General features: G+C 42.3%; 1 long non-coding RNA gene across 2 annotated transcripts; it reads right to left on the bottom strand.

Annotated features, from left to right (window-relative positions):
• Positions 1-280: 280 nt before the first annotated feature.
• LOC103643102 (uncharacterized) lies at positions 281-12,475 on the bottom strand. 2 transcript variants are annotated; one of them, XR_004857235.1, is made up of 4 exons: positions 12,033-12,475; positions 2,823-9,614; positions 1,582-1,701; positions 281-495 (listed from the first exon to the last, which is right to left on the bottom strand). It is a non-coding gene; the product is annotated as an uncharacterized lncRNA (long non-coding RNA). The 2 variants fall into 2 exon arrangements; XR_002268144.3 differs by lacking the exon at positions 2,823-9,614 and having other exon boundaries at positions 12,033-12,420.
• Between the last annotated feature and the right edge of the window lie 1,711 nt (positions 12,476-14,186).

Genomic DNA, 14,186 nt, shown 5'->3' with positions numbered 1-14,186 from the left:
GTATGGGAACTCATCTCCTTAATCAATATCCAATCAATGATAGTTCCCATCAATTGGTATTTCTTCTAAACTATCTGCGACAACCCTCCCATGTTATCGGGCCCACATGCACCAATCCTTGCCTTGATGGCCTCAGATGGCTATGCATGTGTTCCATGTAACTTAACAAGACTATCACGAGTTCAATAACTTGAACTCATCATCCCAAGGATTTCCCACCATACATGCATATTACAGTAATCACATTCGATACACGCACACTTCGGAGATAAGAGCGAAATACTTTATAAAACATTCTTTTCATTTCTAAAACTGAAGTTTATTACATAAGAAGAGTTACATTTATTACAAGTCCTGATATACTCAAAGTGCATAAATTATTACAATAGCAAGAAGGTAGGAACCCTCCGACGCTTATACACAAGCCTAGCTAATCTTCCTCCAGAACTGGAAATGCCCTCCAGCCACAGGAACACTTAGGGTACTCCTCATCACCTACAACAACATGGGTTCGAAAACCCTGAGTATGGAGTGTACTTGCGAAAGTCTTACCCGACTAAGGAAAAAGAATCAAGGATATGTTGGTTAAATAGGAATCAAGGAAAGGCTTGAGCAAGAATCAACTTAGTTACTTTTGCAGAAATAGCTTACTAAAGTGAGTCCTTACTTTCAATATTTTAACGCCGAATTAAATATTAATAGACTCTAGTTGCATCTAGTCTAATTTCACCATCTCATCAATACAACATTATTTTTATTCATAATGTTTACATCCTAACCTAGGTTGCAGGTCAGAGATCAAGTCTCCACTGTCCGGGGATATAACGACGATTCGAATCGATTTACTCAATTGAGGATCTCTAACCACACGACATATGTTTCTCGTAACTCTTGTATATGTCTACCATTCCCACGAATCCTCCACTGCATGAACAGGTCCGCGCCACCCGAGAGCACACCACCCCTTTTAGGTGGTCCTTTGCCAGGAGGGTACGTGCCACTCTCGCCATCTCTCCACTCCTAGTGCGCGATTGTCTTTTCATATATGGAATAGTCGGGTTCAAGCTTACCCTGTCCCATATCCAGGGCATGTGGCCAGTTAAGATAGTCCTTGATCATACAGGCCTACATACGCATCTAATCCTTATTTAACCTGGATGGAGCATCACCTGTTTCTAGCCCAAGTCTCGAGTTAAGTACTTCCACCCTTAGGATTGTTTGTGTTCCTTAGGATGAAAAGAGCATTATAGGGAACTTTGCAGTAAGATCCCACCATGCTCCCAATGAAAATATTCTTGCAGGCAGAAGTCATCCTTCTTTAGGATAACCCCTGAGCTAGGCATTAGTGCAAAGGACAAACTCTATCCGCAAGATTTACCTCTAGGCAGGGCTAAGCAATTTTTGTAAACAATATTTGATACTTCACCAGAAGTATCTATAAAAGGAATGGATTTCAAGGTAGCCAATGCATCAAATGGTTTCCAAGAAACTCCTATAAACCTAATGCACATTTCGCTAGACTTAAAGTGTGTAAAAATCATTTAAAAGCACAAGGAAGGGGTTGCATGCACCGGGGTTAACCTTTGTTGCAGAGAAGAGGCTAAAGACCTTTCCACCCAATACCCGGTTAGATGGCTCCTCCAATTGATCAGTAGCCACTGGAGTAGACTCCTCCTTCAAACACCACTTCTTCTAGGTGTTCTACAAGTCAATTACAAATACATGTATGTTTATGTAATGACATGAAATGCAAACTCGCATAAGTAGACGTGGGGAACATAAATACCACAAACTAAAACACATGACAAGTATACACATGGTTCTACACCACCAACACTTACTAATAGTGGCCAAATCGGATTTACTGAGGCAAACCAGAGAACTAATCCATCTTAGATCTCATCCAAAATCTTAAAACTTCTTAAGCAACTTCATCGCTTCACTTAACTACTAGGTGTCCTCATTTCATAGGTGAAATCCTTTTCCTTTTTGGGCAACTATTATTTCGCTAAGCAAATCATATCCAAATTGTTCCAAACTTTGCCCAAGAGTACATATTCTGATAACAAGTCTCTAAAAATCCTCAAACCAACTTTACCAGAGAGCTTCTGATTTTTGACACCCAATAAAATTTGTCCCACTATTTTTGGATTTTCCTACAATTTTTAGCACCATTTACATGTTTGCTGATAAAACAAAAAAACAAAACTGGTAACGGTGTTGGACCCAAACAAACTCAGCCAGCCCAAATACCCTGCGCACAGTCGGCCCACGCTTGCGTGCCCGCACTTGCTAGTTTGCAAAAAGAACCCCACGTTCTAATTAAACCAATCCGAAGCCCAACCAATATTGGTCTGTGTGACTGACAACGACGCTCGGGTCCCTCGGCTTCAGCTCATTTACAACCTCTTGGCCACGACCCCACTCCGACTAACGCCGGCCAAATACCGTGCAGAGCCGCCGGAGGCGATCGTCTCGACGAGAACGAGCATAACTACCCGTCACCCAAACCGACCCCATCACTTTCCCTTGGTTAATCGGATCGAAGAGACCAATATCGCCTCTGGCCACGGTGGCGGCGGAACCTTGGGTCCGGCGAGCCCGATCCCGCGGTCTCCGCACGATAGAGCTCTAACTATGAACACGGAGAGCTTCAGCGACCTAACAAGATGACAGTGCTCGCGTGAAAACAACCAGAGACAACATGGGTTGATGGGTCGGCGGGGAAGCTGTCCACGGCGCCAAGCTGTGATGGCGCAACCTCGTTCTATTCAACACACAATAGTAGAGTTAGGAATACCAACTTTAGAAGCTTCACTGACATGTGTGGAACAAGGAACGGGCACAACAATGCCGAGACAATCTCCACGAACCCTGGCCATGGTGAGGTTAAAGGATTGCTATTGTGGTCACCAAACACAGGAGTTGGCTGTGATGAACAAGGGTAAACTGCACTGGTGGCTGAGGAGAAGAGCTACTACCAGCATGGATACATGAACTACCACGTACCAGCTGCAACTTTGGCTAGAGCATGAGGGCAGGGGAGGGAAGCTAAACTGAGTACAGCCCAAGGCAATGAATATAGGGGCAGGTGCAGTGGAGCTCATCCACGCTTGATGAAGGAGGATTCCTAGAGTGCCAGCACACTAAAGGTTCAAAAACGTGGCATACAAGCACTACACCTTGTTGGCTCAGCTCCCACACATAAATATCACTTTGTCCAAATCTGTAGGTAGTAGACAAAATAGATAAGATTTCTACTGCCCACTGCCCCCCCCATGCAGTCCAAATTGGATATTTTAGTGGGGAGTGAGAGCTCTAGGACCTTCAACTATTCACTACAACCTTATCTTCATTTCTACACGCTAGTGCAGCCAGCAGGGATAAAAAGATCTCCTTCAGATATTTTTGGAGTACACTGAACTGCTGCTGTTTGACTGAGTTCACAGCTTCACCCCTTTATTTTTCCCAGCTCCAAGCAACAACAGGGGAACCGACCTTAAGGAACCTTGTTCACCAACTAACTCACTATCAATCTTCCATACAGACTAAAGCCTTATAATCCTTAGATCTGACACTAAACAGCTCCAAAGTCAGGAGAAAAATACTGAACCAAATCCATAGTGACTGATTCAGGTTTGCATTTCCATGCCTGATAGACATAGTTCGAACACCTTTTTCTCTCTATTCCAAACAAGGATAGCTCAAGCATTCCTAAACAAATTTGTTCCCCAACCATGGCTCTTCAGGTTTACTATAAAAATACAGGACCCAAAATATGTAGATCACAAGTTATGTGGCTCTGAAGTTGGCCACACATCACTGAAACACAGTTTCAGTCCTCTGAATTTAATGAATCAGTCAACACTGCCCCCTTGCACATTTCCTTGTTTAGCTGCATTGATCGCCCAATTTCTTTTAGTAACATACCACTATCCCTTCACAAAAGTTATTCTCCATGGATATCTCTACCTGTTTTGCATAGAAACTCATGGCTGAAATCATATAGAACAAAGGTTGTGGTGATCCAAACTTAGCCAAATCTCACTACATTCTGTTTCAGTCACAAAATACAGCACAACTGCAGAGAACAATATGGACACCTATTCTCCCAGTTCTGTGTATCCAAGTCTCCCTCACCTCAAGGAATTTGTTCATCCAACATAGCTCCACAAGCTTGTTGCAAAAACCCAAGGCCAAATGACCCTGGATCAAAAGTTATGGTGCCCCAAACACAGCAACAGATCACTGAAACCTCCAATTTTCAGTTACTGAACAGCACAACCTCAACTTGACAGGGAACTTTCTGACACAACTTACTCCCAGTTTTGTACCGCACCAAGTCCCACCTTCCTAAGAGAATTTGTTCACTACTCTATGGACTTCATTTGGTTATAGGGACTTTAGCTTAAAACTCCTTAGATTAGGTACAAAATATCCCCAATTCCTGACAGAAAACATAGAAACTAGTTTCAGTTACTGAACTGAGCCAACACACCTCCCCATCCTTCATTCTCACTGACAGAGGAATATTGGGGGTATTTTACTCCCTTTTTCATGTAGCACCAAGCCACTCTCACCACACAAAACATATACACCAACATAAGGTATTCCACTTTTTATATAGAGTATAGCTCACAACCCCATGGATCAATTCCTAGAGAGCTCTAAAGTTAATTAAACACAACCCTAAAACAGATTTTCAGTGCACTGAAACAACCCCCAATAAGTCTGACAGAGGATTTTGTAGCAGGCTATTCTCTAAATTCCATACAGTAGCAAGCCCACTCTTTGCACAAAACATGTTTATCTACAACTGGTCTCTAATTTTGATACAGACTCTTAACCCAAATCTCTTTGGATTTATTACGCCAAGGCCCCAAAGTTGGGTAAAAACACACATATTCAGACTTTGGTTTTATACTGTCTGAATCCCAACACCTGATAAACCAACTTTGAGCACACTTTACTCCACTTTTTATGTGAAACCAGGTCCATCTTACTTTTGCAAACTTGTTCACTTTACTATGGTCTACAACTTTGCTATGGAACCCTTAGTCTAAATCAACACAAATCAGTCACAAATGGGATCCAAACTCAGCACCTTTCACTGAAATTCCGTTTTCAATAACTGAATATAATTCAGTTTCAGCCACCTAACACAGTACCACATTAAGCAGCCGTTACTCCTTTTTTTTGTAGCACCAAGCTATACTTATTTAAGGAGACTTGTTCTATTTACTATGGTCTCTTACTTAACTATGGAAACCTTAGTCTAAAACCACCTGAATTAATCACAAATGATCTCTAAACTAGGCATCCTGCTGCAATTTCAGTTCTCAACTGAACTAAGTTCAGTTGAAACACTGTCTGCCAGTCCAACTTTGAACAAGTTTTTCTCCATTTTCTGTGTGGAATCAAGTCAAAGCCACTTTATTAGATTTGTTCACTATCATATGGTATTTACTTCCTTCATAAACATCACAGACCAAAACTTCTAGATCAGCCACAAACAGGCTCTGAAACAGCTATCAAAAGACAGAAATCTGATTTCAGACACTGTTCACAATTTGAAATTCAAAAGTCTGACAGCCTCACTTTGGATCATCTTTTTCTCCTAGTTGTATATAGTTCCAGGGCTGTGACACTTAATAACAGTTGTTCTCTTATACTTATTCTACAAGTTTGCTATAGTGGTCATTAACCAAAACCTCTTGCATTCCAAACTACAATAGCTCAAAATTTGTTCCAATTGCTGAAATTCAGACTCTGAATTCTACCAAGTCTGAAATCCAGAAACTCTGTTAGCTCTACTTTGGATTAGTTTTTCTCCATGTTCCAAATAGCTTTAGGGCTAGGTGACTCAACCAAACTTATACTCCTCATGTGGCCCTATAACTTTGTTATAATGACCATCTTCTAAATGGTTTTATATTAGAAGTTACAAGGGTTCAAATTTGACTAGTTTATATTATTTTAAGCAATTTCAAAATGAACCCAAAACTGAATTTTGTACTTAACTCCAAAATCTTCCAGACAACTTGGGAATCTTCAAATAATAAAGTTATTCACTTTTCCAAGCTCTACAACTTTGGTATATGAACTTTTAACCAGTCCTTTCTAAATTTTAAATTACACTTTTGCGCTAGTTTAGGGTTTCAAATGTAACTCCTCATCTATTGATTTACGAACTCAATCCATACTCCTAAAAGACAAGTGACTCCTTAATCTCAAATCCAACTCTAGTATATGAAGCTCATGTCCAAAGTGTTCTTGGTTTAGGAGTTGTTTTGTTTATCCACAATTCCAAGCAAGGTTTTGAAATCTCACTTAAGGTTTTTAAGGTTAATCTAGTTCCTCAATTAATTCTTCCACTTAACCCACCTTTGAAAGCAAAGTTGCTCTTGGTCCTAAGACTTACCTTTAATACTTTAAATTCCAAGCCAACTTATTACTTGCTCAAGAGACGACTTCTCTTCCCATGTCTTAAGCAAAGTTCTTAATCTGAGCCCTATACTCTAATACACAACACCATATTCATTGAAATTTTTTGACCTAGTGAATGCATTCTAGGTGTATCAAGCAGTTAATGCAAGTGCAGACGATGACATGCAAAATTTTTAGTTATCGTTTTCTCGAACACGCAGGAGATCTGCGTATCATTCCATTAATAGATAGAAGAAGGTACAACACACCACACCCGACACACACCTGACACGACACACACACACATGACACAACAAGACACAAGACGCAACACAGAAACCACACACAACCACTCTGAACAAGCCACTAGTCTATCCCCCTGGGTCAAGCATAAACATAAGAGTTGAAAGCAGGTTCAGCCCTTTTGCCCCGGCACTACACCACATCCTGAGCTCATCGCCAGCGAGGGTGAGAGCACTCGCCAGACTTGGCGATCTCCCATTAAACACGCAGTCGTTGCGATGACGCCATAGGCACCAAGCGCCAAGAATAACTAGAGAATTGAAGCCGGATTGGAGGTCACGGGGAATCTTCTCCACAGCTCTGCTCCACCAGTCATCAAGGCTGCAACTAGCATTATCTGGTGAAAGGTTAGGCAACCCAGACCTGCTTAACAAGGAATACCAGAACTGTCGTGCAAAGACGCAAGAGATGAGAAGATGTTGTATTGTTTCCTCTTCTTGGTCGCAAAGGGGGCACACACTGGGGTGGGGCAGCCCCCTTCTAGCAAGACGGTCTGCGGTCCAGCATCTGTTGTGCATGACAAGCCAAAGGAAGAAACTGCACTTTGAAGGTGCCCAAGATTCCCAAATGCGCTCATATGCTCTCAAGGAAGTGGAACCAAGAAATAACATATCATAAGCCGACTTTGAAGAGTATTGGCCTGTCGGGGAGAATTTCCAGATATGCTTGTCTGGCACTCCAACATTAATGGAGTAATCTGCAATGACTTCACTAAGAGTTAAAAAATCCGAGAGGATATCCCAAGTGATGGTGCCTCTCAGGTCCCGAATCCAAGCCATCTCCACGATACCCTCAGCCACCGTTCTCCTATTGGTAATCCTGGTCGGGACGATGGCAAAAATATGAGGAGTTAGATCCTCAATCCTCAACCCCATCAACCATCTGTCCCTCCAAAATAAGGTGTTACGACCATCACCAATTTCTGTAATCAAAGCTGTAGAGAGGATAGATTTCAGAATGCTGGAACTCTGGAGAGGTAAATCAGCCCAAGACTTCGAGGGATCCGTTTTTTCCAACCACAGCCATCTAACCCGAAGGGCCCAATTCAGCTTTTGTAAATCTGAGATGCCAAGCCCACCAAGCTCCTTTGGGCGTGTCACTTTGCCCCAAGCGACTAAGCAGTGGCCACCGAGCACATCCTTACGTCCTTTCCAAAGAAAGCCACGTCTAATCTTGTCAATGGCTTTGATAGCCCACTTAGGTAAATCCAATGCCATGGCGTGGTATATAACTGTTGCCGTGAGCACATGTTGCACCTGGATGGCTCTGCCAGCTCGAGTCATCAGGTCGGCCTTCCAATTAGGTAAGAGGTCAGCAAGCCTATCGATTAGCGGTTGCAGCTGCTCCTTGCTTAGCTTCCTGAGGGAAAGAGGCAGCCCGAGATATTTAAGAGGAAGTGTTTCAACTTTGCAAGGAAAAATCTGGGTTACCATTTCCATGTCTACCGGAGAGCAGTGAATGGGAGCCACACTGCTTTTAGTTATCGTAACACCAGGGGTGTTACAGTCTTTCCCCCTAAAAAGAAGTCTCGTCCCAAGATTAAAACTCTAGGCTAGATAATGGAAAAGGAAACGCGTCACCAGTTTCTTTCCCCATTACTCCTACAAGACAGGGGTGTACCCTTGTTGGTTCACATAAAAAACAACTACATAAAACCTAGGGCTTAGAAGAAACTAAGAACTCAGGAAAATGTTTTTCTAAATACTCCTTTGATTCCCATATGGTTTATCTTCCGGGTGTTGGTTCCACTATATCTAGTAAAACTTGATAGTTTTTCTTCAAGTGACCCGATCCTTTAGATCCAACACCTTTATGGGATATTCCAAGTAGGTTAAATCTGGTCCAAGGTTAACATCTGAAATCTCAATAACATGCTTGGGGACTCGAAGACATTTCTTTAACTGGGACATGTAGAACATGTTGTGCACTGTTGAAAAATTCTTTGGCAACTGTACCTTATAAACTACAGGTCCACCAAATGAACTGGGTTTCAAGGCTTCACGAATAGGAAAAGGTAGTATAGAAAAACAAAGATAGGTAGCATGAATATGATGGATAAAACATGTACTAAGCTACTACATAGGAGGCTTAACTTAAAATTGTATGTCATGATGCATGCTCGTCCAATTCGTCCTCGCAATTCTTGCCAACATATAGTGGCTTTCACGTTCTATGGCGGTGGCATACCTACTCACTCCGTCATGGAATACTAGTCGCACTTTCCTAGGGTTTAGTTAGTGTACCTGCAGAAAATTGCATTATAGTTGCGGGTTAGTGGTTAGCATCCTAAACTAAGCCACCTTATAGTCCTTAACTTACCCATATACTATTTGCACTTCGACTATCAGGATTTGCTTATTCATTCTTAAGTTTTTCCAAAATAATTTGGACTCAAAATCCTTTTGAAGTCTATCAAAGGATTACTTTAATATCCATGATAATGGGGCATCGCTCCGATATCACGCTGTGACAGCCCTCCCAAGTTATCGGGCCCACATGCACCAATCCTTTCCTTGATGGCCTCAGATGGCTATGCACGTGTACCATGTAACTTAACAAGACTATCACGAGTTCAATAACTTGAACTCATCATCCCAAGGATCTCCCACCATACATGCATATTACAGTAATGACATTCGATACACACACACTTCGGAGATAAGAGCGGAATACTTTATAAAACATTATTTTCATTTCTAAAACGGAAGTTTATTACATAGGAAGAGTTACATTTATTACAAGTCCTGATATACTCAAAGTGCATAACTTATTACAATAGCAAGAAGGTAGGAACCCTCCAAAGCTTATACACAAGCCTAGCTAATCTTCCTCCAGAACTGGAAACGCCCTCCAGCCACAGGAACACTTAGAGTACTCCTCATCACCTACAACAACATGGGTCCGAAAACCCTGAGTACGGAGTGTACTTTTGCAAGTCTTACCCGACTAAGGAAAAAGACTCTCAAGGATATGCTGGTTAAATAGGAATCAAGGAAAGGCTTGAGCAAAAATCAACTTAGATACTTTTGCAGAAATAGCTTACTAAAGTGAGTCCTTACTTTCAATATTTTAACGCCGAATTAAATATTAATAGACTCTAGTTGCATCTAGTCTAATTTCACCATCTCATCAATACAACATTATTTTTATTCATAATGTTTACATCCTGACCTTGGTTGTAGGTCAGAGATCAAGTCTCCACTGTCCGGGGATATTACGGCGATTCGAATCGATTTACTCAGCTGAGGATCTCTAACCACATGACATTTGTTTCTCGTAACTCTTGCATATGTCTACCATTCCCATGGATCCTCCACTGCATGAACAGGTCCGCGCCACCCGAGAGCACACCACCCCTTTTAGGCGGTCCTTTGCCAGGAGGGTATGTGTCACTCTCGCCATCTCTCCACTCCCAGTGCGCGATTGTCTTTTCATGTATGGAATAGCCAGGTTCAAGCTTACCCTGTCCCATATCCAGCGCATGTGACCAGTTAAGATAGTCCTTGATCATACAGGCCTACATACGCATCCAATCCTTATTTAACCTGGGTGGAGCATCACCTGTTCCTAGCCCAAGTCTCGAGTTAAGTACTTCCACTCTTAGTATTGTTTGTGTTCCTTAGGATGAAAAGAGCATTATAAGGAACTTTGCAGTAAGATCCCACCATGCTCCCAATGAAAATATTCTTGCAGGCAGAAGTCATCCTTCCTCATGATAACCCCTGAGCTAGGCATTATTGCAAAGGACAAACTCTATCCACAAGATTTACCTCTAGACAGGGCTAAGCAATTTTTGTAAACAATATTTGATACTTCACCAGAAGTATCTATAAAAAGAATGGATTTCAAGGTAGCCAATGCATCAAAGGGTTTCCAAGAAACTCCTATAAACCTAATGCACATTTCACTAGACTTAAAGTGTGTAAAAATCATTTAAAAACACAAGGAAGGGGTTGCATGCATAGGGGCTTGCCTTTGTTGCAGAGAAGAGGCTAAAGACCTTTCCACCCAATACCCGGTTAGATGGCTCCTCCAACTGATCAGTAGCCACTGGAGTAGACTCCTCCTTCAAACACCACTTCTAGGTGTTCTACAAGTCAATTACAAATACATGTATGTTTATGTAATGACATGAAATGCAAACTCGCACAAGGAGAGTTGGGGAACATAAATACCACAAACTAAAACACATGACAAGTATACACATGGTTCTACACCACCAACACTTACTAATAGTGGCCAAATCGGATTTACTGAGGCAAACCAGAGAACTAATCCATCTTAGATCTCATCCAAAAGCTTAAAACTTCTTAAGCAACTTCATCGCTTCACTTAACTACTAGGTGTCCTCATCTCATACGTGAAATCCTTTTCCTTTTTGGGCAACTATTATTTCGCTAAGCAAATCATATCCAAATTGTTCTAAACTTTGCCCAAGAGTTCATATTCTGATAACAAGTCTCTCCAAAAAGTTCTACAATTTTTGGTCTTATCCTCTTATTTATAAAATTCAAATAGGCCTTCCACGAGCACCTTAAATTCACTTAATTTTTGCTAACTGATCTAAAAATCCTAAAACCAACTTTACCAGAGAACTTCTGATATTTGACTCCCAATAAAATTTGTCCCACTATTTGTGTATTTTCCTACAATTTTTTGCACCATTTACAAGTTTGCTGATAAAAGAAAAAACAAAACTGGTAACAGTGTTGGACCCAAACAAACTCAGCCAGCCCAAATACCCTGCGCACAGTCGACCCACGCTTGCGTGCCCGCACTTGCTATTTTGCAAAAAGAACCCCACGTTCTAATTAAACCAATCCGAAGCCCAACCACTATTGGTGTGTGTGACTGACAACGACGCTCGGGTCCCTCGGCTTCAGCTCATTTACAACGTCTTGGCCACGACCCCACTCCGACGAACGCCGGCCAAATACCGTGCAGAGCCGCCGGAGGCGATCGTCTCGACGAGAACGAGCATAACTACCCGTCACCCAAACCGACCCCATCACTTCCCCTTGGTTAATCGGATCGAAGAGACCAATATCGCCTCGTGGCGGCGGAACCTTGGGTCCGGCGAGCCCGATCCCGCGGTCTCCGCACGATAGAGCTCTACCTATGAACACGGAGAGCTTCAGCGACCTAACAAGATCACATTGCTCGCGTGAAAACAACCAGAGACTACATGGGTTGATGCGTCGGCGGGGAAGCTGTCCACGGCGCCAAGCTGTGACGGCGCAACCTCGTTCTATGCAACACACAATAGTAGAGTTAGGAATACCAACTTTAGGAGCTTCACTGACCTGTGAGGAACAAGGAACGGGCACAACAATACCGAGACAATCTCCACGAACCCTGGCCATGGTGAGGTTGAAGGATTGCTGTTGTGGTCACCAAACACAGGAGTTGGCTGTGATGAACAAGGGTAAACTGCACTGGTGGCTGAGGAGAAGAGCTACTACCAGCATGGATACATGAACTACCACGTACCAGCTGCAACTTTGGCTAGAGCATGAGGGCAGGGGAGGGAAGCTAAACTGAGTACAGTCCAAGGCAATGAATATAGGGGCAGGTGCAGTGGAGCTCATCCACGCTTGATGAAGGAGGATTCCTAGAGTGCCAGCACACTAAAGGTTCAAAAACGTGGCATACAAGCACTACACCTTGTTGGCTCAGCTCCCACACATAAATATCACTTTGTCCAAATCTGTAGGTAGTAGACAAAATAGATAAGATTTCTACTGCCCACTGCCCCCCCCCCCCCCCCCCATGCAGTCCAAATTGGATATTTTAGTGGGGAGTGAGACCTCTAGGACCTTCAACTATTCACTACAACCTTATCTTCATTTCTACACGCTAGTGCAGCCAGCAGGGATAAAAAGATCTCCTTCAGATATTTTTGGAGTACACTGAACTGCTGCTGTTTGACTGAGTTCACAGCTTCACCCCTTTATTTTTCCCAGCTCCAAGCAACAACAGGGGAACCGACCTTAAGGAACCTTGTTCACCAACTAACTCACTATCAATCTTCCATACAGACTTAAGCCTTATAATCCTTAGATCAGACACTAAACAGCTCCAAAGTCAGGAGAAAAATACTGAACCAAATCCACAGTGACTGATTCAGGTTTGCATTTCCATGCCTGATAGACATAGTTCGAACACCTTTTTCTCTCTATTCCAAACAAGGATAGCTCAAGCATTCATGAACAAATTTGTTCCCCAACCATGGCTCTTCAGGTTTACTATAAAAATACAGGACCCAAAATATGTAGATCACAAGTTATGTGGCTCTGAAGTTGGCCACACATCACTGAAACACAGTTTCAGTCCTCTGAATTTAATGAATCAGTCAACACTGCCCCCTTGCACATTTCCTTGTTTAGCTGCATTGATCGCCCAATTTCTTTTAGTAACATACCACTATCCCTTCACAAAAGTTATTCTCCATGGATATCTCTACCTGGTTTGCATAGAAACTCATGGCTGAAATCATATAGAACAAAGGTTGCGGTGATCCAAAGTTAGCCAAATCTCACTACATTCTGTTTCAGTCACAAAATACAGCACAGCTGCAGAGAACATTATGGACACCTATTCTCCCAGTTCTGTGTATCATCAAGTCTTCCTCACCTCAAGGAATTTGTTCATCCAACATAGCTCCACAAGCTTGTTGGAAAAACCCAAGGCCAAATGACCCTGGATCAAAAGTTATGGTGCCCCAAACACAGCAAAAGATCACTGAAACCTCCAATTTTCAGTTACTGAACAGCACAACCTCAACTTGACAGGGAACTTTCTGACACAACTTACTCCCAGTTTTGTACCGCACCAAGTCCCACCTTCCTAAGAGAATTTGTTCACTACTCTATGGACTTTCATTTGGTTATAGGGACTTTAGCTTAAAACTCCTTAGATTAGGTACAAAAGATCCCCAATTCCTGACAGAAAACATAGAAACTAGTTTCAGTTACTGAACTGAGCCAACACACCTCCCCATCCTTCATTCTCACTGACAGAGGAAATTTGGGGGTATTTTACTCCCTTTGTCATGTAGCACCAAACCACTCTCACCACACAAAACATATACACCAACATAAGGTCTTCCACTTTTTATATACAGTATAGCTCACAACCCCATGGATCAATTTCTAGAGAGCTCTAAAGTTAATTAAACACAACCCTGAAACAGATTTTCAGTGCACTGAAACAGCCCCCAATAAGTCTGACAAAGGATTTTGTAGCAGGCTATTCTCTAAATTCCATACAGTAGCAAGCCCACTCTTTGCACAAAACATGTTCATCTACAACTGGTCTCTAATTTTGATACAGACTCTTAACCCAAATCTCTTTGGATTTGTTACCCCAAGGCCCCAAAGTTGGGTAAAAACACACATATTCAGACTTAGGTTTTATACTGTCTGAATCCCAACACCTGATAAACCAACTTTGAGCAC

Source organism: Zea mays, chromosome 3 (assembly GCF_902167145.1).
Source record: "Zea mays cultivar B73 chromosome 3, Zm-B73-REFERENCE-NAM-5.0, whole genome shotgun sequence".
In the NCBI taxonomy this organism is placed as follows: Eukaryota; Viridiplantae; Streptophyta; class Magnoliopsida; order Poales; family Poaceae; genus Zea; species Zea mays.
The sequence above is the reverse complement of the archived record's forward strand: the minus strand, read 5'-3'. Positions and strand labels throughout refer to the sequence as shown.